Raw genomic sequence first — 12403 nt, 5'->3', positions numbered from 1 at the left:
CTATGGATTCATGAACTTAAAAAAGAATGGTCAAGAACATTAAGATAATGGAGGAGTTTCCTCTGCAACTTGCTGAGGTGGTTTAAAAATAATTTACCTGTACTATGTTATTTAAACTTTAAGGAGGGATAGCTTCTGCTTGTGGAGATAAAAAGCATTTTGAGCTGTGACTATTGAAAATTTAGGTTAACCATGAGAGCTGTGACAAAGACACTAAATAAACAAACAGAACATGTTAAAGCCTAGAACCATGTGGAATGATTGAAGGTTGAAAGGAAAAATATTGTATTCACAGTAACTTCATTGCAGTGTTAATATAAGCCTAACAGTGACAATAAAGATTATATTTTATTATTAATTTTACAAAAGTAGGCATAGAAGAGGATGGTGACTGACAGGATATTTGGATCTCATGTATGAATGTGCACAACTGAGCGGAGATTAATAATTGGATTAAGGTCCCAACACGGGGGCAGAGCAAAGCTATGAGAGAACTCTGATTTTGGATGGGGACTGGGGACGTGTAGGAGGCACTATCAATATTCCCATCTTTTGCCTCAAGCCCCAAATTCCAACCAGGAGAGGTACCAATATCACATTTCTCCAAGGAAACGTGCAATGGAGCCAACAGAAATTAATTGAAGCCCATCAGACATATGTAGGTGTTATCCAGCGACCTTGGGACACCAGGAAAGAAACTGAAACCATGAAAGAAACTACTGGTGGGACGATATTGGAATGGGGCCATAAATGTACAAATACACTCGTGGATATGAATTGTTTTGCGTCTTGTGATTACTGTGGTAATTTTGATTTTGATATCTGTTGGTAAGAAAATAAATGTTAAAATGAAACTGAAATTGTGACACGGCTTGGAGTTGAATGCTAAGTTGGAAAGTAGGTGGATATAATTATAGTCCAATTCACTGGCACTCAATGATCAAGGGGGAGACTGTAGCCTGATGGGTGTTTACACCATCAAAGTGAAGGCACCAGCAAAACCTGATGGTTAAAAGAGCGAACTCGAGCCCAACTCGGAGTGGGTACAGATGGAGGAGGCCTCCTGCAAGGGAACGACCCTCTGGGCCCTGGCCACGGCAGCACTCCCACCCCCCTGAGTGAAATACACATCGAGCCCAGTGCTAATGGCCACACTGAAAGCGTGGGGCCAGCTAAAACAACATTTCGGGATGACCGGGATGTCCCTCATGGTCCCCATCTGCGGTAACCACAGATTCCCACCAGCCATGCTGGATGTAACGTTTAAAAAATGGAAACAAGACGGGGGAACGCTGACAGGGACTTTTACAGAGGGCACAGACTAGCGAGACTGATTGAACTGACAGAGGAAAGGGAATTGTCGACAGGACACAAAATGAGACACTTACAAATAAAACATTTTCTCCGCAAAGGGACAGTAGGATACCCCTGGGCCCCGGAGACCACACTATTAGAGGACCTGATGATGGATAATAAGGAAGGGGGACTCTGTGGGAAAATATACGGACAGCTACTGGACAGAGCCCGAACACCACCGGACGAAACCAGACGGAAATGGGAGGACGAACTGGGACAGAAGTGGGCTGGGGACTTTGGAGCGAAGTGTGGAGCAGGGCCAACTCCACCTCCTCCTGCGCAAGGCTCAGCCTCATGCAGTTCAAAGTGATGCACAGAGCGCACCTGACCAGAACCCGAATGAGCAGGTTCTTCCCGGAGGTGGATGATAAATGTGAACGGTGCCAGAGGGGCCCAGCCAACCACACCCACATGCTCTGGGCATGCCCCCAACTTGCTGGGTTTTGGACCGCCTTATCCGAGGCAATGTCCAGGGTTGTGCGGGGGGAGGGTGATGCCATGTCCAACAGTGGCAATCTTTGGGGTATCGGAGCAGCCAGAGTTACACATGGGGAAGAGGGCCGATGCCTTGCTTTTGCTTCCCTAATCGCACGCCGGAGAATCCTGCTCAGCTAGCAATCGGCAGCACCACCCACAGCTGCAGGCTGGCTCGATGACCTTTCGGAATTTCTCCACCTGGAGAAGATAAAATACACCATCCGAAGGTCGGAGGAAGGTCGGAGAAATTGCATGGGGGCAATTTGTCGGCCTGTTCCAAAACATGTTTGAGGCCAACAACAGCCAGTGGAGGGGGAACTGGAAGGGGTGGAGAGGGAAAAACAAAACAAAAGACAAGGAGCAAAGCCAGGGACACACAATCCAGGGGGGTGGGGGGAAAGGGGGCAGAGAGTCTGTGACGGGCAAAGAAATACATTCTAAAATGTCCAAACGAGACACTCAGTTCAAGGGGCAATCAAGGAGGGAAACAGTTTCCGTCCCAACCAGCAATGCCCGTAACCCATGAAAGAATAAATAAATAAACCCGCCTTCAACCTCCAAACAAATAACCACAAACGATCCAATATTTCCAGAATGCTTACCAGGTTGTTGCATACTAATTATGTTGTTACTAATGTAAAATGTTTTGCATCTCAAAATATAATTATAGCAAATGGTTTAGAGAGTGGATTATGTAAAGTAATTTTCTATTAACGTGTAATTATGAATGACACCAGATGTTTCCTTTGACATTTTACTGCATTACATCTGTTTTCGATAATGTTTTTAGTGAAATGATGGTCAGATGATGTTTCAAAAGCCAATGGGGAATTTCCAATGACTCCATTCATAAAAAAGAACGTGGGCTGTAAGAAAATTAGAGAACAAAAACTGAACAGTGACAACAGAATAAGAACTGGAACAAAAGGATCCCATTCAGCCTCTCAGGCCTGTTGCATAGGAACAGGATGAGCCCATTCAGCCCCTCTCAGGCCTGTTGCATAGGAACAGGAGGAGCCCATTCAGCCTCTCTCAGGCCTGTTGCATAGGAACAGGAGGAGCCCATTCAGCCTCTCTCAGGCCTGTTGCATAGGAACAGGAGGAGCCCATTCAGCCTCTCTCAGGCCTGTTGCATAGGAACAGGAGGAGCCCATTCAGCCTCTCTCAGGCCTGTTGCACAGGAACAGGAGGAGCCCATTCAGCCTCTCTCAGGCCTGTTGCATAGGAACAGGATGAGCCCATTCAGCCCCTCTCAGGTCTATTATTTTGGAACAGGAGGAGGCCCATTCAGCCCCTCTTAGGCCTATTTAGGAGGAACAGGAGAAACCCATTCAGCCACTTTCAGGCCTGTTACACTGGAACAGGAGGATCCCATTCAACCCATTGAGCCTGTTACAAAGGAACAGGAGGATCCCATTCAGCCCATTGAGCCTGTTACACGGGAACAGGAGGTTCCCATTCAGCCCATTGAGCCTGTTACACAGGAACAGGAGGATCCCATTCAGCCACTCGTAGGCCTGTTACATAGGAACAGGAGGATCCCATTCAGTCATTCGCAGGCCTGTCACACAGGAACAGGAGGAGCCCATTCACCACTTTCAGGCCTGTTGCACTGGAACAGGAGGATCTCATTCAGCCCATTGAGCCTGTTACACAGGAACAGGAGGAGGCCATTCAGCCACTCGTAGGCCTGTTACACAGGAACAGGAGGATCCCATTCAGCCCCTCTCAGGCCTGTTACACTGGAACAGATGGAGGCCCATTCAGCCCCTCGAGGCTGTTACTCCACTGAATGAGATCACAGCTGATCTGTGACCTCTCTCCCTTTTCCCACCTTAACCCCATATCCCGTAATATCTTCCCTGTCAGGCAGGGAAGAGATGGTTGAGTGAGGGAACCATGGTTGACAAGAGAGGTTGAATGTCTTGTTAAGAGGAAGAAGGAGACTTATGTAAGGCTGAGGAAACAAGGTTCAGACAGGTCGCTGGAGGGATACAAGATAGCCAGGAGGGAACTGAAGAAAGGGATTAGGAGAGCTAAGAGAGGGCATGAAAAATCTTTGGCGGGAAAGATCAAGGAAAACCCAAGGCCTTTTACCATATGTGAGAAATATGAGAATGACTAGAGCGAGGGTAGGTCCGATCAAGGACAGTAGAGGGAGATTATGTATTGAGTCTGAAGAGATAGGAGAGGTCTTGAGCAAGTATTTTTCTTCAGTATTTACAAACGAGAGGGCCCATATTGTTGGAGAGGACAGTGTGAAACAGACTGGTAAGCTCGAGGAGATACTTGTTAGGATGGAAGATGTGTTAGGCGTTTTGAAAAACTTGAGGATAGACAAGTCCCCCGGGCCTGACGGGATATATTCAAGGATTCTATAGGAAGCAAGAAATGAAATTGCAGAGCCGTTGGCAATGATCTTTTCGTCCTCGCTGTCAACAGGGGTGGCACCAGAGGATTGGAGAGTGGTGAATGTCGTGCCCCTGTTCAAAAAAGGGAATAGGGATAACCCTGGGAATTACAGGCCAGTTAGTCTTACTTCGGTGGTAGGCAAAGTAATGCATAGGGTGCTGAGGGATAGGATTTCTGAGCATCTGGAAAGACACTGCTTGATTAGGGATAGTCAGCACGGATTTGTGAGGGGTAGGTCTTGCTTTACAAGTCTTATTGACTTCTTTGAGGAGGTGACCAAGCATGTGGATGAAGGTAAAGCAGTGGATGTAGCGTACATGGATTTTAGTAAGGCATTTGATAAGGTTCCCCATGGTAGGCTTATGTAGAAAGTAAGGAGGCATGGGATAGTGGGAAATTTGGCCAGTTGGATAACGAACTGGCTAACCGATAGAAGACATAGAGTGGTGGTGGATAGCAAATATTCAGCCTGGAGCCCAGTTACCAGTGGCGTACTGCAGGGATCAGTTCTGGGTCCTCTGCTGTTTGTGATTTTCATTAACGACTTGGATGAGGGAGTTGAAGGGTGGGTCAGTAAATTTGCAGATGATACGAAGATTGGTGGAGTTGTGGATAGTGAGGAGGGCTGTTGTCGGCTTCAAAGAGACATAGATAGGATGCAGAGCTGGGCTGAGAAGTGGCAGATGGAGTTTAACCCTGAAAAGTGTGACGTTGTCCATTTTGGAAGGACAAATATGAATGCGGAATACAGGGTTAACTGTAGGGTTCTTTGCAATGTAGAGGAGCAGAGAGATCTTGGGGTCTATGTTCATAGATCTTTGAAAGTTGCCACTCAAGTGGATAGAGCTGTGAAGAAGGCCTATGGTGTGCTAGCGTTCATTAGCAGAGGGATTGAATTTAAGAGCCGTGAGGTGATGATGCAGCTGTACAAAACCTTGGTCAGGCCACATTTGGAGTACTGTGTGCAGTTCTGGTCACCTCATTTTAGGAAGGATGTGGAAGCTTTGGAAAAGGTGCAAAGGAGATTTACCAGGATGTTGCCTGGAATGGAGAGTAGGTCTTATGAGGAAAGGTTGAGGGTGCTAGGCCTTTTCTCATTAGAACGGAGAAGGATGAGGGGCGACTTGATAGAGGTTTATAAGATGATCAGGGGAATAGACAGAGTAGACAGTCAGAGACTTTTTCCCCGGGTGGAACAAACCATTACAAGGGGACATAAATTTAAGATAAATGGTGGAAGATATAGAGGGGATGTCAGAGGTAGGTTCTTTACCCAGAGAGTAGTGGGGGCATGGAATGCACTGCCTGTGGAAGTAGTTGAGTTGGAAACGTTAGGGACCTTCAAGCGGCTATTGGATAGGTACATGGATTAGGGTAGAATAATGGAGTGTAGATTAATTTCTTCTTAAGGGCAGCATGGTAGCATTGTGGATAGCACAATTGCTTCACAGCTCCAGGGTCCCAAGTTCGATTTCGACTTGGGTCACTCTCTGTGTGGAGTCTGCACATCCTCCCCGTGCCTGCGTGGGTTTCCTCCGGGTACTCTGGTTTCCTCCCACAGTCCAGGGATGTGCAGGTTGGGTGGATTGGCCATGGTAAATTGCCCTTAGTGTCCAAAATTCTATGATTATCCTGGGACAAAGGTTCAGCACAACATCGTGGGCCGAAGGGCCTGTTCTGTGCTGTATTTCTCTATCTATCTATCTTTGGATAACAACAATCTCTCAAACTCACAGATCGGGCGGCATGGTGGCACAGTGGTTAGCACTGCTGCCTCACAGATCCAGGGACCCGGGTTCGATTCCGGCTTTGGGTGACTGTCTGTGTGGAGTTTGCATGTTCCTCCCGTGTCTGTGTGGGCTTCCTCTGGGTGCTCTGGATTCCTCACACATCCAAAGACTTGAAAGTTAGGTGGATTGGCCATGCTAAATCGTCTCTTTGAGTTCAGAGATTTGCAGGTTAGGTGGATTGGCTGTGTTAAATTGCCCCTTAGTGTCCCGGAGTGTGCAGGTTAGGTTACAAGGATGGGCCGGGGTGGGTGAGGAATGGGCCTAGGTAGAGTGCTCTTTCAGAGGGTCGGTGCAGACTCGATGGGCCAAATGGTCTCCTTCTGCACTGTAGGGATCTATGATTCTGTGAAAGTGAACAATTGGATCAATCTCCGTTTGGGGGTTAGAATTCCAAATGTTTCCTGGTGACATTGGTGTTGAATTCTTTCATATAGCTTTAGAATGATAAACTAGGCTTTTGTGCTCTATGCATTCATTTCTAAACCCCATTAATTGTTCTTGTCTCCGTACGATGCTTGGGGCTGGGTTTAGGTTGGGCATTGTTTGGTTGTTTGTTGGCAAGTTTGAGTGTTTTCGAGTGAAGCCACTATTGACACATCAACTGGGCACCTGCTTTCGATGTCTCACACAAGCCACTCAGGAAACAACCTCATGACTATTCACAAAGCCATCTTCGAATCTCACTGCATCCTCATCTTTATACGTCTCACCCAGGGAGAGGCCCAGGGTGGATTCAGAGTTTCCATTGGGAAAACTGACTTCGCTGGATTCCTGCAAAGCATTAACAATAACAGGCCACTGGGTTTTTAAAAACATTCATTCATGGGACTTTGGCATCGCCACGCCCACCATTTGTTGCCCATCCCTAATTGCCTTGCTCGCCCATTCCAAGGGGACAGTTAACAATTAACCACATTGCTGTGGGCCTGGAATCACACAGAGCCAGACCAGGTAAAGATGACCCCCCCCCCCCTAAAGGACATTAGTGAACCAGATGGGCTGTTACAATTGTTCCATGATCTTTATTGAATATTCAAAGTTAACCATCTGCCCTGGTGGGTGTGGTGAATGTATTACTGCAACCATTCACCACTGTATTACATTACATTACATTGTATCATGTTGGTGCCCTTGTGGGCTCCGCCTATGGCTCCACCCCCTCGGGGAAGGTATATAGACCTGCTGCCCTGTAGGCGGCTCTCAGTGCAGAGCAAGCGCAGGGAGGCACAGTTCTAACTGATTAAAACCACTGTTCACTTCAGCTCTCCGTCTCGTGTGAATTGATGGTCGCATCAATTTAATCAACTACAACATCGCGATGGAAGCAGCACTCAAATCTGACCGACTGGAACTCGACCCACAGGCCGTTGCAGCCAAAGGGATTTTTTTGCGCTGGCTCCGCTGTTTTGAGGCCTACCGCGCTGCCTCCTCTTCGTCCACCGTCACCGAGGAACAGAAACTGAGTCTCCTCCACGCCCGGGTGAGCCACAGAATCTCCGTGCAGATCGAGGAAGCGGCTACGTACGCAGACGCGGTCGAGATCCTGAAAAGACATTACGTGAGGCCGGTGAACGAAGTGCTCGTGCGGCATCCCCTCACCACTCGCCACCAATGCCCCAGGGAATCTCTGGAGGAATACCTACGCGACCTGAGGGTACTCGCTCGAAACTGCAACTACAAGAACATCATGACCTCACTGCATGTGGAACTCTCAATCCGGGACGCCTATGTGGCTGGAGTCCAGTCCAACTACGTCAGACAGCGCCTGCACGAAAAGGGCGCCCTCGACCTAGAAGAGACGGTAAAACTATCCACCTCCTTAGAGGTAGCTTTTTGGAGCCTCAACCTTTCCCCTCCGACCACGTGACCCCCTCGTGGACACCCGACCAGAGGGTGCCCCAGGCCTGTGCCGCGCGGCTGCCCACCGAACGTCTGCCTGGCCAGATCCAAAACCTCTAAATCACACGCCCGACTTTCAGACTCACAGGCCCTTCGGACGCGTCATCTGCCTCGTGCCGTCCGTGGGGGCAGCTATCTTTGACTCTACCCAACACATGCGACTCACGGTGGCCACCATCTTGGCCGCCATCTACCACAAGGCCCACCATGTGCGGCTCATGGGGGCCGCCATCTTGGCCGCCATCTTCATTGCCGCCCGACACGTGCAACCGACGGGGGCAGCCATCTTGGGACCAACCCACCACCTCCGACCACGCCGGCTACCCGCAACTCGGCGGGGTCACCTTCGACCAGTCATGCCCCAAGCACCTCAGGAACTTGATGATGACCGCCCGGGTCGATGGGCACGAAACGCCCTGCCTGTTTGACTGTGGGAGCACGGAGAGCTTCGGACATCCAGACATGGTAAGGCGCTGTTCCCTCCAAATTTCCCCCACATCCCAAACAATCTCCCTTGCTTCCGGATTGTATTCAGTGCAGATCCGAGGGTTACTGTGTCGCGAACCTCGCAATACAGGGCGCCGGGTACGCCAATTTGAAACTTTATGTCCTCCCCGATCTCTGCGCTCCTCTCCTGTTGGGACTGGACTTCCAGTGCAACCTCAGGAGCCTGACCCTGACGTTCGGCGGACCCCTACCCCCTCTCACCGTATGTAACCTCGCAACCCTTAAGGTCACCCCTCCCCCACTCTTCGCAAACCTCACCGCCAACTGTAAACCCGTCACCACCAGGAGCAGGCGGTTCAATGCCCAGGACAGGACTTTTATCAGGTCCAAGGTCCAGCGGCACCTGAGGGAGGGGATCATCGAGGCCAGTAATAGCCCCTGGAGAGCCCAAGTGGTGGTCGTCAGGACTGGGGAGAAGAACCGGATGGTTGTAGACTACAGCCAGACCATAGATCGGTACACACAACTCGATGCATACCCCCTTCCCCGGATAGCGGACATGGTGAATCAGATTGCGCAATACCGGGTTTTCTCCACGACAGATCTGAAGTCCACATACCACCAGCTCCCAATCCGCCCAGAAGATCGCCTTTGAGGCAGACGGCCGCCTCTTCCATTTCCTCCTGCACCACTTCGGCGTCACCAACGGGGTCTCGGTCTTCCAAAGAACGATGGACCGAATGGTGGACCAGTACAGACTGCGGGCCACATTTCCGTACTTGGACAACGTCACCATCTGGGGCCATGATCAGCAGGACCATGACGCCAACCTTCAGAAGTTTCTCCAAACCGCCCAAGCCCTCAACCTCACTTATAACAAGGAGAAATGAGTTTTCCACACAACCCGACTGGCCATCCTCGGCTATGTCGTGGAAAACGGAGTCCTGAGGCCTGACCCTGACCGTATGCGGCCCCTCCTGCAACTCCCCCTCCCCCATGCCCCAAGGACCTGAAAAGATGCCTCGGGTTATTTTTGTATTATGCCCAGTGGGTCCCCAACTATGCGGACAAAGCCCGCCCACTGATCAAAGCCACCATCTTCCCACTGACGGCTGAGGCCCGCCAGGCATTCAGCCGCATCAAGGCAGGTATTGCCAAAGCTGCGATGCGCACAGTCGACGAGTCCATCCTCTTCCAGGTGGAGAGCGATGCATCAGAGGTCGCCATCGCCGCTACCCTTAATCAGGCGGGCAGGCCCATGGCCTTCATTTCCCGTGCCCTCAACGCCTCCAAGATTCGACACTCCTCTGTCGAAAAAGAAGCTCAAGCCATTGTGGAAGCTGTGCAGCATTGGAGGCACTACCTGGCTGGTAGGAGGTTCACCCTCGTCACCGACCAACTGTCGGTAGCCTTCATGTTTGACAATACACAGCGGGGCAAGATCAAGAATGAGAAAATCTTGAGGTGGAGGATCAAACTCTCCACCTATAATTACGATACCCATCGTCGTGGGAAGTTCAACAAGCCCCCAGATGCCCTGTCCCGCGGCACATGTGCCAGCGCGCAAGATGACCGACTACGGGCTATCCACGATGACCTCTGCCACCCGGGGGTCACTCGGCTTCTCCACTACATCAAGGCCCGCAACTTGCCCTACTCCACCGAGGAGGTCAGGGCCATGACCAGGGACTGCCAAATCTGCACGGAGTGTAAGCCGCACTTCCATCGACCAGATAAGGCCCATCTGGTGAAGGCATCCCGGCCCTTTGAGAACCTCAGCATCGACTTCAAAAGGCCCCTCCCCTCTACTGACCGCAATGCGTATTTTCTCAGCGTCGTTGACGAGTGCTCCCGCTTCACCTTTGCAATCTCTTGCCCCGACATGACCGCAACCATTGTCATTAGGGCCTTGCATAGTATCTTCACCTTGTTCGGTTTCCCCACTTACGTCCACGGTGATTGGGGCTCCTCGTTTATGAGCAATGAGCTGCGTCAGTACCTGCTCAGTAAGGGCATCGCCTCGAGCAGGACTACCAGTTACAATCCCCGGGGAAACGGACGGGTGGAAAGGGAGAACGCGAAGGTATGGAAGGCCGTCCTTGTGGCCCTACGGTCTAGGAGTCTCCCAGTTTCCCGCTGGCAGGAGGTCCTCCCCGACGCACTCCACTCCATTGGGTCACTCCTTTGCACAGCCACGAACGAGACCCCTCATGACCGCCTATTTGTTTTCCCCAGGAAATCCACCTCCGGGGTCTCGCTTCCATCCTGGCTGATGACACCGGGGCCCGTCCTCCTCCGAAAACACGTGAGGAGCCATAAGTCTGACCCCCTGGTCGAGAGGGTCCAGCTCCTTCACGCCAACCCCCAGTATGCCTACGTGGCGCACCACGACGGCCGACAAGATACAGTCTCCCTCCGGGACCTGGCACCCGTAGGTTCCCCTACGACCATCACCTATCCCCCTCATAAACCAAACACAGCCCCTGCCCCTACATGGCCTACACCCCCCCTCCTACACCGCCTCCCCCCATCACCGACCTACAGGGGTGAAGCTCCAGAAGACACACTCCCGGAGTCAACACCCATGCCCGCATTGATGAGTTCAACACCCGTGCCCGTGGTGACGAGTTCAACACCCGTGCCTGCATCAACGAGTTCAACACCCGTGCCCACGGCGACGAGTTCAACACCCGTGCCCGCAGCGGAACCAGATCTCAGGCGATCGCAGCGCACGATCAAGGCGCCGGACAGACTCGATCTGTGAGCCACTTCACCCCCACTGGACTTCAATTTTTAACAGGGGGTGAATGTGGTGAATGTATTACTGCGACCATTCACCACTGTATTACCTTACATTACATTGCATCATGTTGGTGTCCTTTTGGCTCCGCCCCTGGCTCCACCCCCTCGGGGGAGGTATATAGATCTGCAGCCTGTAGGCGGCTCTCAGTACAGAGCAGTCGCAGGCAGGCACAGTTCTAGCTGATTAAAACTGCTGTTCACTTCAACTCTCCGTCTCGTGTGAATTGATGGTCGCATCAGTGGGATTCGAAGCCAGAGCGTTTGCCTGGCTCTCTGCATTATTAGTCCAGCAACCGTACCACTTCCCCCCCCTCCCTTGATCCCTTTAGCCCCAAGAGCTATATCTAATTCCTTCTTGAAATTACACAATGTTTTGGCCTCAGCTACTTTCTGTGGCAGCGAATTCCACAGATTCACCCTTCTCTGGGTGAAGAAATTTTTCCTCACTTCAGTCTGAAAAGGTTTACCCCTTATCCTCAAACTATGACCCCTAGTTCTGGACTTCCCCACCATCGGGAACATTCTTTCTGAATCTACACTGTCTAATTCTGTTCGAATTTGTTAAGTTTCGATGAAATCCCCTCTCAGTCTTCTAAACTCCAATGAATATAATCCTAACTGACTTAGTCTCTCCTCATATGACATCTCAGGAATCAGCCTGATAAACCTATACTTCACTCCCCCCGTAACAAGAACATCATTCTTCAGATAAGGATACCAAAACTGCACACAATACTCCAGATGTGGCCTCACCTATGCGCTATACAATTGCAGTGAAACACCTTTATTCCTATACTCAAATCCTCTGACTATGAAGGCCAACATTCCATTTGCCTTCTTTACTGCCTGCTGTACCTGTGCGCTTACTTTCAGTGACTGATGCACGAGGACACCAAGGTCTCACTGAGTATCCAGCTTTCTCAATTTACACCAATTCAAGTAATAATCTGCCTTCCTAATTTTACTACCGAAGTGGATAATCTCACATTTAGCCACATTATACTGCATCTGCCATGCATGTGCCCACTCAGTCAGCCCGTCCAAATCCCGCTGAAGCATCTCTGCATCCTCCTCACAGCTCAACCTCCCATCCAACTTTGTATCATCTGCAAATTTGCAGAAAATACATTTAGTTCCTTTGTCCAAATCATTAATACACAATGTGAACAGATCCCTGCGGTACCCCACTAGTCACTGCCTGCCAATCAGAAATAGATCCA

The sequence above is a fragment of the Scyliorhinus canicula genome, chromosome 12 (genome assembly GCF_902713615.1).
Source record: "Scyliorhinus canicula chromosome 12, sScyCan1.1, whole genome shotgun sequence".
NCBI lineage: Eukaryota > Metazoa > Chordata > Chondrichthyes > Carcharhiniformes > Scyliorhinidae > Scyliorhinus > Scyliorhinus canicula.
The sequence above is the reverse complement of the archived record's forward strand: the minus strand, read 5'-3'. Positions refer to the sequence as shown.